Here is a 14357-nt window from a genome sequence, read left to right as displayed (position 1 = left end):
AACAGTGACCCTTGAACAACAGTGGTTTGAACTGCACAGGTCCACTTATTTGCAGATTTTTTTCGATAAATACAGTACTGTCAGTATATTTTCTTTTCCTTACTATTAGTAACATTTTCTTTTCTCTATTTACTTTAATGTAAGAAAATAGTATATAATTATATATAGCAAAAAATACATGTTAATTGACTTTATTGTTGTCTTCTGGGCAACAAGCTATTAGTAATTAAGTTTTGGGGGAGTCAAAAGTTATGTGCAGATTTTCAACTGGACAGGGGTTGCTTTCCCAAGCCCCACATTGTTCAAGAGTCAACTGTAGTATTTTTATTTATTTATTTATTTTTGAGAGAGAGAGAGAGAGTTTGAGCAGGGGAGGGGCAGAAAGAGAAGGAGACACAGAATCTGAAGCAAGCTCCAGGCTCTGAGCTGTCAGCACAGAGCCCAACAAGGAGCTCGAACTCACAAACTGTGAGATCATGACCTAAGCCACAGTTGGATGCCCAACCGACTGAGCCACCCAGGTGCTCTTACTTTTCAGTTACTTTAAATCCGTGAGAGGTACAGCATCACACAGGTTTTGTGGCCTGTGGCCTTAGGAGGAAGGCTGCTTTGGAATTTGTCACGACCCATACCACTGTTTCTCTAAGCACAAGTTACTTTTACCCAGATTACCCTGGTTTTATTCTGTTTGCCACCAGGAATCACTGTGGTGTTCTTTGCTTTGTACACATAAGCACATCTCTTGCCTAGACAGAATTTAGTACTGAAGCATAAACACCTTCAATTTTAAGAAGAGCTGTGTGCTCCCTCTGGTTCCGGAGACCGCACTTGTAGCCAGCAAAAATGGCTTTGGACCACAGCCTTCCAGACATATTTGTCGTTTCAGGAGTCCTGGATCCACAGGCTCCAAGATGGTGGAAAGAGTCACAGAACAACACTTTTAAATTTTGGTGAAGAAAAAATTATTGTTCCTTTAATCACCATGCCTTTGATACCAATTCTAAGAATCTTTGCCTAAATCTAGGTCCTGATTATTTCCTATGCTTTCTTCTAAAAGCTTTATAGGTTTTGGTCTTATATTTTCATCCGTGATTCATTTTGAGCTGATTTTTGTATAGGGTGTGAGATTTAGGCTGTTTTTGTTCTGTTTGACCTACGGACATCCACTCGTGCCAGCACCATTTTCTGAAAAGCTATTCTTTCTCCCCTGAATTGCTTCTGCACCTTTGCAAAGAATCAGTTGGGCATTTCTGTGTGGACCTGTGGTCCACAGCACTGAACTGTTTGCACCACTGTGGATGGTAAGCTTACATCAGGCTCATTGATTCCTCCTACTTTATTCTGTTTCATATTTTAGTTTTTCCCAGGTCCCTTGGCTTTCCATATAAATTTTAGAAGAAGCTTATCTGTATCTACGAAAACTCCTTGCTAAGATTTGATAGGATCTGTATCAAACCTGATTTATTATCAGTGTAGGGAGGACAGATCCCTACTGTGTTGTGTCTTTTAATCCATGAACACAGTGTGTCTCCATTCATTCAGATCTTCTTTGCTTTCTTCTATCAGGATTTGGGGAACCCAGTTCCGAATTGAAGTCCACCAATGAACTTGGAATCAGATTCTTTCCAGGTGCCTACCAGGAAGAACCCAACTGGCTGACACGTTGATTCTGGCCCTTGTGAAACCCGGAGTAGAGAAACCAGCTGGGTTAACTGGGACTTCTGAGAGAATAAATTTAGGTTGTTTTAAACCACTGAGTTTGTGGTAATCTGTTAAGATGGCAGTAGAAAATGAATAAAGATAATACAAGTGTCACCTGGGAACTTACTAAAAATTAAGATCCAGACCTACAGATACTGAATCTACATTTAACAGGATCCCAGGTGATCTGCTTATACTCATTTTTGAAAATCACTGGTAAAACTTTGCCTGCTGTAGAAGTGAAACAAAGAAACTGAAAAAGAACCCAGGTTTGAGTGTTCAAAGAAAGAAATTTTAATGACCAGAAAAGAAAAAGAACACCTTATACGGAACGTGGGCCAAAGACTCTGGGTTCAGAGTCTTATTTTCCCCGTACCAGTCAGGGTTCAACCAGAGAACAGAGGGTATCTGTCTAGCTACCTAACTACCATCTGTGTATCTATCAACAGGCTTATGCCTTTGGGGGGCTGGCTAAACAGCCTTCATGAGGCTCCAAAGCCCACAAGCAGGTAGTCAGGAAGGGAAGATCACAAGCCAGCAAATGCCTGTGTCTGTTCGTTTGGCATTTGTGACAAAGGTCTCCTGTGGAAAGTGAGCCTGTGTGGAGTTGAACACACAGGGCTGGGTCAGGAGTCAACCAGAAGGAAGATCCAGGTACCTGAGACCAACCGGGTGAGCCAGCGGCTCAGCAACAGCACCTGTGTGCCACCTAGTGGCTGCGGCCTCCTGCCTGCCCGGGAACTCTCAAGGGACCATCTTTGCAGCCCATCCTAATTGCAACATACTCGAAAGAAGATTCTGGGGAGTGTAGTTTAGCTTGGCCAAGCTGACACAACATAAGCCATCAAAATCCACCCCTGTCAACGTGGTACCAATACCCATTTCCTTAACCATACTTAGTCGCCTAATAAAGACAGTTACGAAACTGCACTTCCGTCTAAACGATACTGGAATCCTCATGGAACCCTCACCACACTCTGTCCTCAAGAAACAATACAAAGTCCCTCTCCCTCTCCTTGCCCCTCCCCTACTTTTTTTTTTTTTTTTTTTTTTGTCTTTGCTGATGTTCATTCATCTCCTACCTGATTCACTCCTTTTGAAACCCCATAACCCAAATACGGAGGTATAAACTTAACTTTATATCGACATGTTACGACTAACAGATGTTAAATAAGGAGAGACAACAAAAAATCTGGTTGATACACATAAACGTTCATAGCAAAACAAGAAACAGTCGTAACTACCACCGTGCTTTTTTTTTTTTTACAACTAGTCACATGGTCTTAACTGTTATTTGTAACAACCTTCTTTCACTATCCATTCCATGTTCCCATTGACCCAGCAATCACCTCAGCTGCTTGTGGTTCTCTGCCTCGTGGAGTGACCCAAGCCTTCATTCCCAAAGAGACTGAGGCCCGTGCTGGGTCGTCGCAGTCATCCACTGACATTAACCACAGGTGGTATAGCACTAAAATATGCCCAGAAACTCCTGGATTCCTCCTTATTCCTCATTGTCTAGTACCAACCCACTTTCCCCTTGGGGTGATCAGTCACCCCAGCCAGTCTAGTGACACTTTGTTGATTCAGGGGCACTGTGGAGCCCAAAGTGGCCAGCTATCAGTCTCGACTTCCAGTCAATGGAATCCTTGTGGGGCCAGGTGGTGTCGTCTAGGCGAGCATTCCTCCCTAGACCAGCAGAAACTAAGGTCAGTATCAGAAATAAAAATTTTGCTAGTGCATTTCTGGTAGGTGAAGTATCTTCTATTTCCACCCCTTGATTTCTGGACTTTTTGACCCCCCCATGGGAGAAATAGAATCATATATTAGATGTTGATTTAGAGCATATATCGCATCCTGGAAAACAATACCAATTCTGCAAAGCATGTCCACTTAGCTGAGCCATAATTGAGGCTTTAAAATGCCATTTTACTGTTTTATCAGGCCCCGTGCTTCAGGATGATGAGGACTATGGTAAGACCAGGGAGATCCATGAACACAGTCCCAGTGTCCACTTCACTTGCTATGAAATGGGTTCCCAGGTCAGAAGTGACGCTGTGTGGGGCACCTGGGGGGCTCAGTCGGTAAGCATCTGGCTTCAGCTCAGGTCATGATCTCGCAGTTCATGAGTTCAAGCCCCGAATCGGGCTCTGTGCTGACAGCTCAGAGCCTGGATTCTGCTTCGGATTCTGTGTCTCCCTCTCTCTCTGCTCCTCCCCCACTCACACTCTGTCTCTCTCTCAAAAATAAACAAACATTAAAAAAAAATTAAAAAAGAAGAAAAAAGAAAAGAAGTGACACTGTGTGGAATACCATGATGGTGGATAAGACATTCTGTAAGTGCACAGAAGGCAGCTTCGGCAGAAGCACTGCAGGCCAGGAAGGCAAATCCACATCCAGAGTAAGTGTCTATTCCAGTGTGAACAAAACACTTTCCTTCCATGGTGGAAGCAGTTGAGTGTACTTAAGTAGCTGGCTGATCACACCGAGAAATGATGCATCCTGAGAGTTTAGTGTCGGTTTCTGTTGTTGACACATAGATTACTCAGCAGCGGCTCTAACAAGGTTGGCCTTGGTGAGTGGAAGTAAGCCCATGCGTAAGCTCAGTCCCTGCATCCATGGCCACTTTGTTCAGGATCCCATTAAGCAACGACAGGAGTATCTACGGAAAGAGGCTGACAACAATGACACAGGTCACCCTACCCACCCAATTATTAAAATCCTCTGCTGAGGTCACCCTTTGGGGAAACACTTAACGGTACATGTGTAACTTCGTGTTCTTGCTCATTTGGAGAGGTCTATTCAGTTTTCCCCAGACCTCCTTCTAATGGTTCCTTGAACATTTCAGCCAAACCAAGAACCACAACCCAAAATTGTTAGACTCCTACTTCTGGCCATCTCTCTCCTAAACAAAATAAACAACCAGGGGCACTGCTTGAAGTTAGGTCTCCTGGGGGACTTCCTTTTATCACTGTTCTAGACTGTCCATCCCAGAGCAGGCCTATAGTGCTGCAATGGTCTACTTTTGTAGATGTCATGCAGATTCATCCGTAAACCAGGCCCAAGTTGTTTTCTTACTCCTTCAACGGGTCATAGAGAACTCCTCATGAGGCTATAGGTTCAGGCAAATAGAGAAGTAATGCAACAAGAGTAAAGGTCTTGAGTACTTGGGTCACTTCCTCATGCAACTTACATTTGTCCGCAAGACTGCTCAAGCCTGACCATATGTATACAACTTCCATTTAATAATGAAGCTGCTGTGTGTGCCCAATTTTAAGGCTTGGTATATCGGATAACATCCAATTCATGATGAACAGATCAGGTTACATGACAACTTAGTGGTCTGTGGCCAAACATTTATTCTCTAGTAAGGTCCAGTAGCAAGCCAATAGCTGTTTCTCAGAAAGAGAATAACTATTTGAAAAGAATGGCATGGCTTTGCTCCAAAACCCTAAGAGTCTGTTCTGTGATTAACCTATAGGAATCTGCCAATGTCCTTTTTTTTTTGAAAGTTTTTATTTAAATTCCAGTTGGTTAACACAGTGTAATATTAGTTTTAGGTGTACAATATTATGATTCAACATTTCCATACAACACCCAGTGCTCATCACAACAAAGTGCCCTCCTTAACCCCCATCACCCATTTAGCCCATCCCCCCCACCCAGCTCCCCTCTGGTGACCATCAGTTTGTTTTCTACAGTTGAGTCTATTTCTTGGTTTGCCTCTCTTTTCCCTCTTTGCTCGTTTGTTTTGTTTCTTAAATTCCACATGAATGAAATCATATATTTGTCTTTCTCTGACTTATTTCACTTAGTATAATCCTCTCCAGCTCCATCCATCATTGCAAATGGCAAGACTTCATTCTTTTTTATGGTTGAGTAACATATATATATACACACACACACACACACACACACACACACACACACACACATATACATACTACATCTTTATCCATTCTTCAGTCGATGGACACTTGGGCTATTTCCAAAATTTGGCTACTGTATATAATGCTGCTATAAACATCAGGGTGCATGTATCCCTTTGAATTAGCATTTTTATATTCTTTGGATAAATACCTTCCAGCAAATTGCTGCATGGTCCAGGTAGTTCTATTTTGAACTTTTTGAGGAACCTCCACACTGTTTTCCAGAGTGGCTGCACCAGTTTGCATTCCCACCAGCAGGGCAAGAGGGTTCCCTTTTCTCCACATTGTTGCCAACATCTGTTGTTTCTTGTGTTGTTGACTTTAGCCATTCTGACAGATGTGAGGTGATAGCTCACTGTAGTTTTGATTTTCATTTCCCTGACGGTAAGGGACGATGAACATGTTTTCATGTGTCTGTTGGCCATCTGTATGTCTTCTTTGGATAAATGTCTATTCATGTCTCCCCACCCCACTTTTTCTTTAAAGTAGGCTCCATGCCCAGTGTGAAGCCCAAGGCAGGTCTTGAACTCATGACTCTGAAATCAAGACCTGAGCTGAGATCAAGAGTTAGACGCTTAACCAACTGAGCCACCCAGGCACCTTTTTTTTTTTTTTTTTCCCTACTCATGTCTTCTGCCCATTTTTTAAACTGGCTTATTTATTTTTTGGGTGTTGGGTTTTAAAAGTTCTCTATGTATTTTGGATACTAACCCTTTATCAGATATGTCATTTGCAAATATATTATCCCATTCCATAGGTTCCCTTTTAGTTTCATTGACTGTTTGCTTTGCCGTGCAGAAGCTTTTTCTTTTAAGTGTCCATAGTTTATTTTTGCTTTTGTTTCCCTTGCCTCAGGAAACATATCTAGAAAGAAGTTGCTACAGCTTATGTTAAAGAGGTTACTGCCTGTGTTCTCTTCTAGGATTCTGATGGTTTCCTGTCTCACATTTTAGGTCTTTAATCCATTTTTTTAATCAAAAAAAATTTTTTTAAGTTTATTTTTGAGAGAGAGAGAGAGTGAGTCCAAGTGAGGGAGCAGAAGAAAGAGGGAGACACCAAACCCAAGGCAGGCTCCAGGCTCTGAACTGTCAGCACAGAGCCTGACATGTGGCTCAAACTCACGAACCATGGGATCATGACCTGAGACGAAGTTGGACACTCAACTGAGCCATCCAGGAGCCCCAGGTCTTTAATCCATTTTGAATTTATTTTTGTGTATGATGTAAGAAAGTGGTCTGGTTTCATTCTTTTGCATGTTGCTGTCCAGTGTTCCCAGCACTATTTGTTGAATAGACTTTTTCCCACTGGATAGTCTTTCCTGCTTTGTTAAAGATTAACTGACCATACAGCTGTGGCTTCATTTCTAGATTTTCTATTCTGTTCTATTGGTCTATGTGTCTATTTTTGTGCCAATACCATACTGTTTTGATTACTATAGCTTTGTTTATATAACTTGAAGTCCAGAATTGTGACGCCTCCAGCTTTTTTTTTTTTCAAGTTTGTTATGGCTTTTCAGCATCCTTTGTGATTCCATACAAATTTTAGAACTATTTATTCTAGCTCTGTGGAAAATGCTGTTAGTGTTTTGACAGAGACTGCACTGGGATATGCAGTGTTTTTAAGAAACATTTCTATCTACCACTGGATACGCTCTATTATGTGGGAGGAACTTCTAGTTCCTAAAAGAGCACTTAAAGGGGCTGTAATCTGGGGCACCTGAGTGGCTCAGTCGGTTAAGTGGCCGAATTCGGCTCAGGGCACGATCTTGTGGTTTGGGGAGTTTGAGCCCCATGTTGGATTCTGCACTGACAGCTCAGAGCCTGCTTGGCATTCTCTGTCTCCCTCTCTCTCTCTCCCCCTCCCCGGGTCATGTGCGCGCGCTCTCTCTCTCTCTCTCTCTCTCAAAAATGAATAAATAAACTTTAAAAAGAGGGGGGAGGGCGTAATCCAACCTACTTAAAAGGGGAATCTGGAAAGTTTGGGTTATTTTAGAGAGTAGGGAGCCAAAGATTTGACTTAAATGGCCTTTAGATAAGCATGTAAAGAAATGGTCATTGGTAAAGGTTGGGTGCTACTAGACATCTAATGGGGAGAAAAGTAGGTGAAGAGACAAGTACTAGTATTTAGTGACTATCCTCTGTATGCCAGGTACTGTGCTGGGCTTACATTTATGATGCTTATATTGATGCTTTAATTCCTACAAGTGGCCAATTTAGGTATTATAATCTGTTTACAAATGAGGAAACTGAAGTTCAGAATAGTTCAGTGATATATGCAAGAAAAAAGGAAGAAACTAAAGTTTTTTTACTTAAACATAGGTCTCTAACTCCAAAATTCATATGCCTTTCACTACTTTGGCCAATTAACTGAAAGGAAGAAAGTAGCTGTAGATTGCACGGAGGACTATCATTTAGGAAAACTAGATGGAGGAGGGAATAAAGGGGAAAAGGGGGGTGAAAAAGGCAGATAGTTACTAAGTGAGCAAGATGGCTGCCCTTCAAGGAGTAAAAGCAGGGCAAGAGTTAAAAGGTGTCATTGTGAGTGCTGGCCTCCTATACCTACACAGGCATGCATTTTGAGGGAAATAGAATTAAAAAAAAATTTTTTAACATGTATTCATTTTTGAAAGGCAGAGAGAGACAGAGCATGAATGGGGGGGGGGGGGCAGAGAGAGAGGGAAACACAGAAACAGAAGCAGGCTCCAGGCTCTGAGCTGTCAGCACAGAGCCCGATGCAGGGTTTGAACTCACGGACCTCAAGATCATGACCTGAGCCGAAGTCGGCCGCTTAACCGACTGAGCCACCCAGGCGCCCCGGAAATAGAATTTTTAAAAAATAGTTACACATGCAAAGTTTTGTCACCGTAAAACTGAAAGGCAACAAATGAATCTAAAAAGAAAATGCACAAAGGGTGCTCCATACGAGATAGATATGCATGTACAGTCAGACTTAGACACACCAAATAAACAAGACTACAAGGGGCACCAACAAGGATTATGTCTTCTGCCCCAAAAGCCATCTTCTAGGGGAGGTTTTACCCATACCGAGTTAGAAAGTAAAACACGTTGCTATCCAGGCCCCCAAATATATACATTTTTGGAGATGTAAATTTTAAATGATATTAATGACTGATTCTCCGGCTAAATTATACTTCCTTATTTGAATATGTACAATTTAGTTGGTACATACATCTTTTAAACCCTCAAGTTATTCAGTGGATGCCTCAGAGTGACTGGATTTCTGTTAATAGAAAAGGTTATGTCCTAGCAATAATCCTGTATAATTAATGTTTTGTACCTTCCCCAAAAGATGTGTTAAGTGATTAAGGACTCTAAGTATGTTGAATTCCATCTTTTGCTAGTAACACTAAAAATGTGAAGAACATGAAAATGGAGTAGCTAAAATGTCAGAAAACAGAAAATTGTTAATCCCATTTGTCTCATTCCAAGTCCAATAGCAAATATCCCAGATCTGATATCCAAGTAAGTCCCAACGACTCCTACAAAACCCGAAACAACCAACCAGCAAAAATTCCCAGCAAACAAAAACAACCTAAAAGTGAAGCATGTGAGCTAAAGCATTCTCAATGAGATCACAAACACTCCATTTTCCTTTTCATTTCACAAATTTAATTTCTACCTGCATTATTTCCAGGGAACAGAGTGCTGTGTTTTTTAGCTCTGTATTCCCTGAAAAATCCAATGTAACCTCAAGTCATTTGGCCACTGATGTTTGTGATGCTGAAATTGGATGCTGGGTAAAAATCAGTATAATAAAACAACCCAGAGTGCCTACTGGTGAGAGGCAAAAATGATTACATTAGCACTTTCTGTCACTGCTAGCCATGTGGTTCTTTGCTATTTATGTTATACATACATACATACAATTAGCTCCCCTTTTTTCCCTGTTGCCCTAAAAGCCTCTCTCTGCTAAGAATCTCTACCTCCAGCGTCCAGCTCAGTGCCCTACTCAGAAGCATTTACTGACACAGCTTAACTAATCACAGAAAATCTGTTTCCATTCTTTGTCATAAGGTTCTGGCAAGAACCTCATTCATTCATTCATTCATTCATTCATTCATTGTCCCAGGCCTGTTTTAGGCGCCCCAGATGCTGCCTGAACAAAATAATAACAGTCGACACGTACAGTTGTTAACTCCTGCCAGGCACGGTTCTGGGCAATTTACATTTCTTACTCACGAGTTAAAAACAGACACGAATCTCTGCCGTCGGGGGCTCGGACCCATGTCGGGGTGGGAGTGAGTTGGCTGTGAGGCAATAAGCAACAGACGAAAACGAAGAGCGGGTTATAGAGGACATGAAGCAGTAGGAGCTGTATGAAGAGCAGTCGGGATGCACGTAGGACAGGCCTCCTTGAGGTGACCCTTGAGTCCCGCAGGCCACGGAGCGGGGCCCGGACCCTCCACCCGTGGCCGAAGCCTCCCAAAGGCCCTGCCGCGGCTCCCCAGCCACCACGCGCGGTCCCGCCCCGGGCCGACTTCAGCGCGGGGCCGTCGGGGAGGGGCCAGGAGGGAAGGACGATGGAGGCCTCCCCGGGCCCGACCCCCAAATCCACGTCCTCCCGGGACTCCCAGCCCTACCTGCAGAAGACGGCAACCGAGAAGAGCTCCCGCAGCGCACTTCCGGCCACCGCGGGAGCCGCCGCGCTTTGCGTCTGCCGGATGCGCTTCCGGGCCGCTCTAGGATGGCATGAAGGTCCCTAACTCGATGGTTGTCCTGAGGACGTTGTAGGGAGCGGCTGGCTGGGCCTAGCGGGCCACGGGGTGCGGTTCTCCAGGCTCGCTTTCCCTTTCCTTGCCGAAGCTGGCGCTCTGCACCCCTTCCTCCCGCGGACTGTGGGGGCTCAACTCCGTCTGTAAGGTTCAGACGCTTTCCTTATAGGGTTGTTTGCCCACTTGACCAGGCTTGTTCTGTATGGTCCTTTAGCAAGTAAGTGCTTCGTGAGTACTTGCTAGATAAAAATAGCGCCTTACCCCTACCGGCCTGCTACTTATCTGTCCCGCCTTTGATCGGACCAGCCAATGAACATGCAAGATCCACAAGAAGTGCCTTGCTCGTAGGGAATATGAGTGGGCAGCCCCGTTGATTCTTCTTCCTCCTCCTGGTTCTTTCTCCTTTCTCCCCCCTTCTTTCTGTTAATATACCCTGCTGAGAAAACAAACTTCCCACAGAAAAACTTTGTAGGGTATTAAATTCAATACTGGTGGGGACATGAGTCAAAGGATGACGATTTCAGCGTTTCATTTCCTGGTTGAGAGAATACAGCCTAAGGAATCAGGTAGTACATTTAAAAAGCTAGTCTTGGGGTGTCTGGGTAGCTCAATCAGTTAAGCATCTGACTTTTGCTTAGGTCATGATCTCAGGTTAGTGAGTTCCAGCCCCACATTGGGCTCTCTGCTATCTTCGCAGAGTCAGCTTTGAATCCTCTGTGTTCCTGTCTCTCTGCCCCTCTCCCCTACTCTCTCTCGCAAAAATAAAATAAACATTAAAAAAAAAAAAAAAAAAAGCAAGCTCAGAAACGTTCCAGAATTTAAACCAAGAAAACATGTGTTTCCTACTTCCATTTCTTGCCAGTTTTCTTCTTTTCAACAAATCTCTCAACTTCAGCACTATTTACATTTTGGGCTGAATAATTTTGTTGTGAGGGGCTGTCCTGTGCATTGTAGGATCAGCAGTATCCCTGACCACCCACTAGATTCCAGTATCTCCTTCCTCTCCCCTCCCAACCACTAACTCACCTCCCCCAACACTGACCCCCCACCTTCCTGCCAGCTGTGAAACAAGTCTCTTGATATGGTCAAATGACTCCCAGGGGACAAAATCACTCTGGTTGAGAAGACATTTGAAAACACTCATAAAAGACCTTCTTCATATAGTCTTCCCCCCCCCCCCCAACATCTCGTGGCAACTCCACTGAAGCAGTCCAAGCAGCCCTTTTTTCCTGACCTTTCAGATTCTAGTAGTCCATATTAAATCTAAGTTACCTCATTTAAAAAAAAAAAAATTGTTTTAAGTTTATTTGAGAGAGTGGGGGAGGGGCAGGGAGAGAGAGAGAGAGGGAGAGAGAGAATCCCAAGCAGGCTCCTTGCTGTCAGCACAGAGCCCAATGCAGGGCTCAAACTCATGAACCATAAGATCATGACTTGAGCTGAAACCAATAGTAAGGCACTTCGACTGAGCCACCTAGGCGCCCCTAAGTTACTTCATTTTTAGCATGAAGTCTAATGATGTGTCACCACTCTACCCCTCTGTTATGGCTGACAGCATTGCCCTTGTAGGGTAAAAGCAGTGGAATGAAACTATTTTTTAAAGTTTATTTATTTTGAGAGAGAGACAGAGACAGAGAGTGCATAAGCAGGGGAGGGGCAGAGAGAGAGGAGAGAGAGATTCCCAAGAAGGCTATGTGCTCAGTGCAGAGCCCAACGTGGGGCTCAATCCCACAAACCGTGAGATCATGACCTGAGCTGAAATCAAGAGTCAGATGCTCAACTGATTGAGCCACGCAGGTGCCCCAGTAGAATGAAACTATGAATAAACTGTCAAGGCTCCAGAGCATGGATTTCTTTCATACCTACAGACCAGCGAAGAAAACTGTATCATGAAGGGATGTATGGAGTGAGGGGTAGTTGGTCATTTCTATGTGATGGCGGTAGCTCCATAGGTATTCTTGGGGTATAAAGTTCTGTCTTCCCAATTAGTAAGTTCCCTAGAGGTTAGAAGGTCATATTTTTCTACCTCGCTTTTGCATTTAACAAATGGCTGACCCAGCACAATACACCTATCAAAGCTGACTGACAAAATGGTACTTCTTAGAGAAGGGGGAAAATGGGCAAAAACTTGAACAGATACTTCAGGAAAAGGCTTTATAGGAATGACAAATGCTCCCATGAAAAGATGCTCAATATCATTAGTCATTAGGAAATGCAAATCACCATTACAATAAGGTGCTACTGCACACCTATTAGAACGTGTGAAATGAAAGACCGACCTTACCAAGTATTAGAAGAATGTGTAGTGAAGGAAAGTTCGTGCGCTGCTGGTGCAGGTGTGAAAGAGGACAGACACTAAAAAAACAATTTGAGTTTCTTTAAAAGTTAAAAATATTCTCATCACGTAGATCCAACCATCCCACTCCTAGGTATTTACTGAAAACAAATGAAAGCATATGTCTATACAAAGACTTGTACACAAATGTTTATACCAACTTCATTTTAGGAGCCCCCAAATGGAAATAACCCAAATGTCCATCAAAGGGTAACTGTATAAACAAACTGGTGTATCCATACAATGAAATACTCAACAATAAAAAGAATGGATTATTGATATATGCAACAACATGGATGAATATCAAAATGATTATGCTGAATGAAAGAAGCCTAAAAAAGGAAGGAACATACTGTATTCCATCCATCCATAATTCTAAAAAATGCAAATTTATAATAATTTATAGGAATTTCTAGCAGAGATTGTCTGGAGATGACGGCAGGGTGCAGGGAAGTGTGGAAGGGAGGAATTACCAAAACACACAAGGCAACTTTTTTGGGTGATCTGTTCGTTATATTGATTGCGGTGATCATTTCACAGGTGTGTACATGTTAAAACATATGTGCAACTGTATACCTTTGCAGTTTACTGTACATCAGTTTCCCTCAATAAAGCTGTTTAAAAAGTCATAACTGATTATATTGCAGATTTGGAGCAAATAAATTTTAAAATATAGATGAAATGGTTAATTTTCTAGGCAAATATTAGATCACCAAAATTGACCCCCATTATAAATAGAAAGCCCAAAAGGGCTTTTTATTTATTTATTTTTAACATTTATTCATTTTTGAGAGAGACACACAGAGAACGAGTGGGGGAGGGCAGAGAGAGAGGGAGACACAGGATCTAAAGCAGGCTCCAGGCTCTGTGCCACAGAGCCTGATGTGGGGCTCAAACCCACGAACCACAAGATCATGACCTGAGCTGAAGTCAGCTGCCCAACTGACTGAGCCGCCCAGGTGCCCTCCAAACAGACTATTTTTTAATAGAAGAAACAGAGAAGGTTACCAAGGAACTATCCCACAGAGAAGCACTCAGCCCAGATGGTTTCACATCAGAATTCAAACTCCAGAGACTAGCTAATTCCAATGCTCTATAAATTGTTCTAGAGTATTAACAATGAACAAAAATGTAATTACTTTTAAAATGCAGTTAAAATATTGAAACCTAGGGGTGCCTGGGTGGCTCACTTGGTTAAGCATCTGGCTTCAGCTCAGGTCAAGTCTCATGGCTTGTGGGTTCAAGCCCCGCGTCCGGCTCTGTGCTGACAGCTGGGAGTCTAGAGCCTGCTTTGAATTCTTCCCCTTTCTCTCTGCCCCTCCCCTGCTTGCACTCCGTCTCTCTCTCTCTCTCAAAAATAAATAAAACAGTTTTTAAAAATTTATAAAATGTTGAAACCTAAACCTGAAAAATATAGTGCAAAAAAAATGACAGACCAATTTCATATAAACATTGAAGAAAATGGAGTCAATAAAATATTAGCAGTCAAACTCATTAACACATTAAGAAAAGAATACACCATGACCAAGCAGGACTTATTTCAGGAATGCAATGTTGGTTCAATATTAGAAAATCCTTGCACATAATATAATAATGAAGTTAAAAAATAATTTTAAAAAAATGTGATTTCTATAGATGCTAAAAAGACCTTTTATAGAATGCAGTC

At 42.6% G+C, this 14357-nt stretch overlaps 1 protein-coding gene and 1 pseudogene across 2 annotated transcripts in view; both read right to left on the bottom strand.

Annotated features, from left to right (window-relative positions):
• Nucleotides 1-14357, bottom strand: part of LOC123609414 (zinc finger protein with KRAB and SCAN domains 4-like) — a 455099-nt gene that overhangs the window by 103590 nt on the left and 337152 nt on the right. The window lies entirely within an intron of this gene.
• On the bottom strand, nucleotides 434-11137 carry LOC123609503 (annotated as a pseudogene).

Source organism: Leopardus geoffroyi, chromosome B2 (assembly GCF_018350155.1).
Source record: "Leopardus geoffroyi isolate Oge1 chromosome B2, O.geoffroyi_Oge1_pat1.0, whole genome shotgun sequence".
In the NCBI taxonomy this organism is placed as follows: Eukaryota; Metazoa; Chordata; class Mammalia; order Carnivora; family Felidae; genus Leopardus; species Leopardus geoffroyi.
Note: the sequence above shows the minus strand (reverse complement) of the source record. Positions and strands in the feature narration are given on the sequence as shown.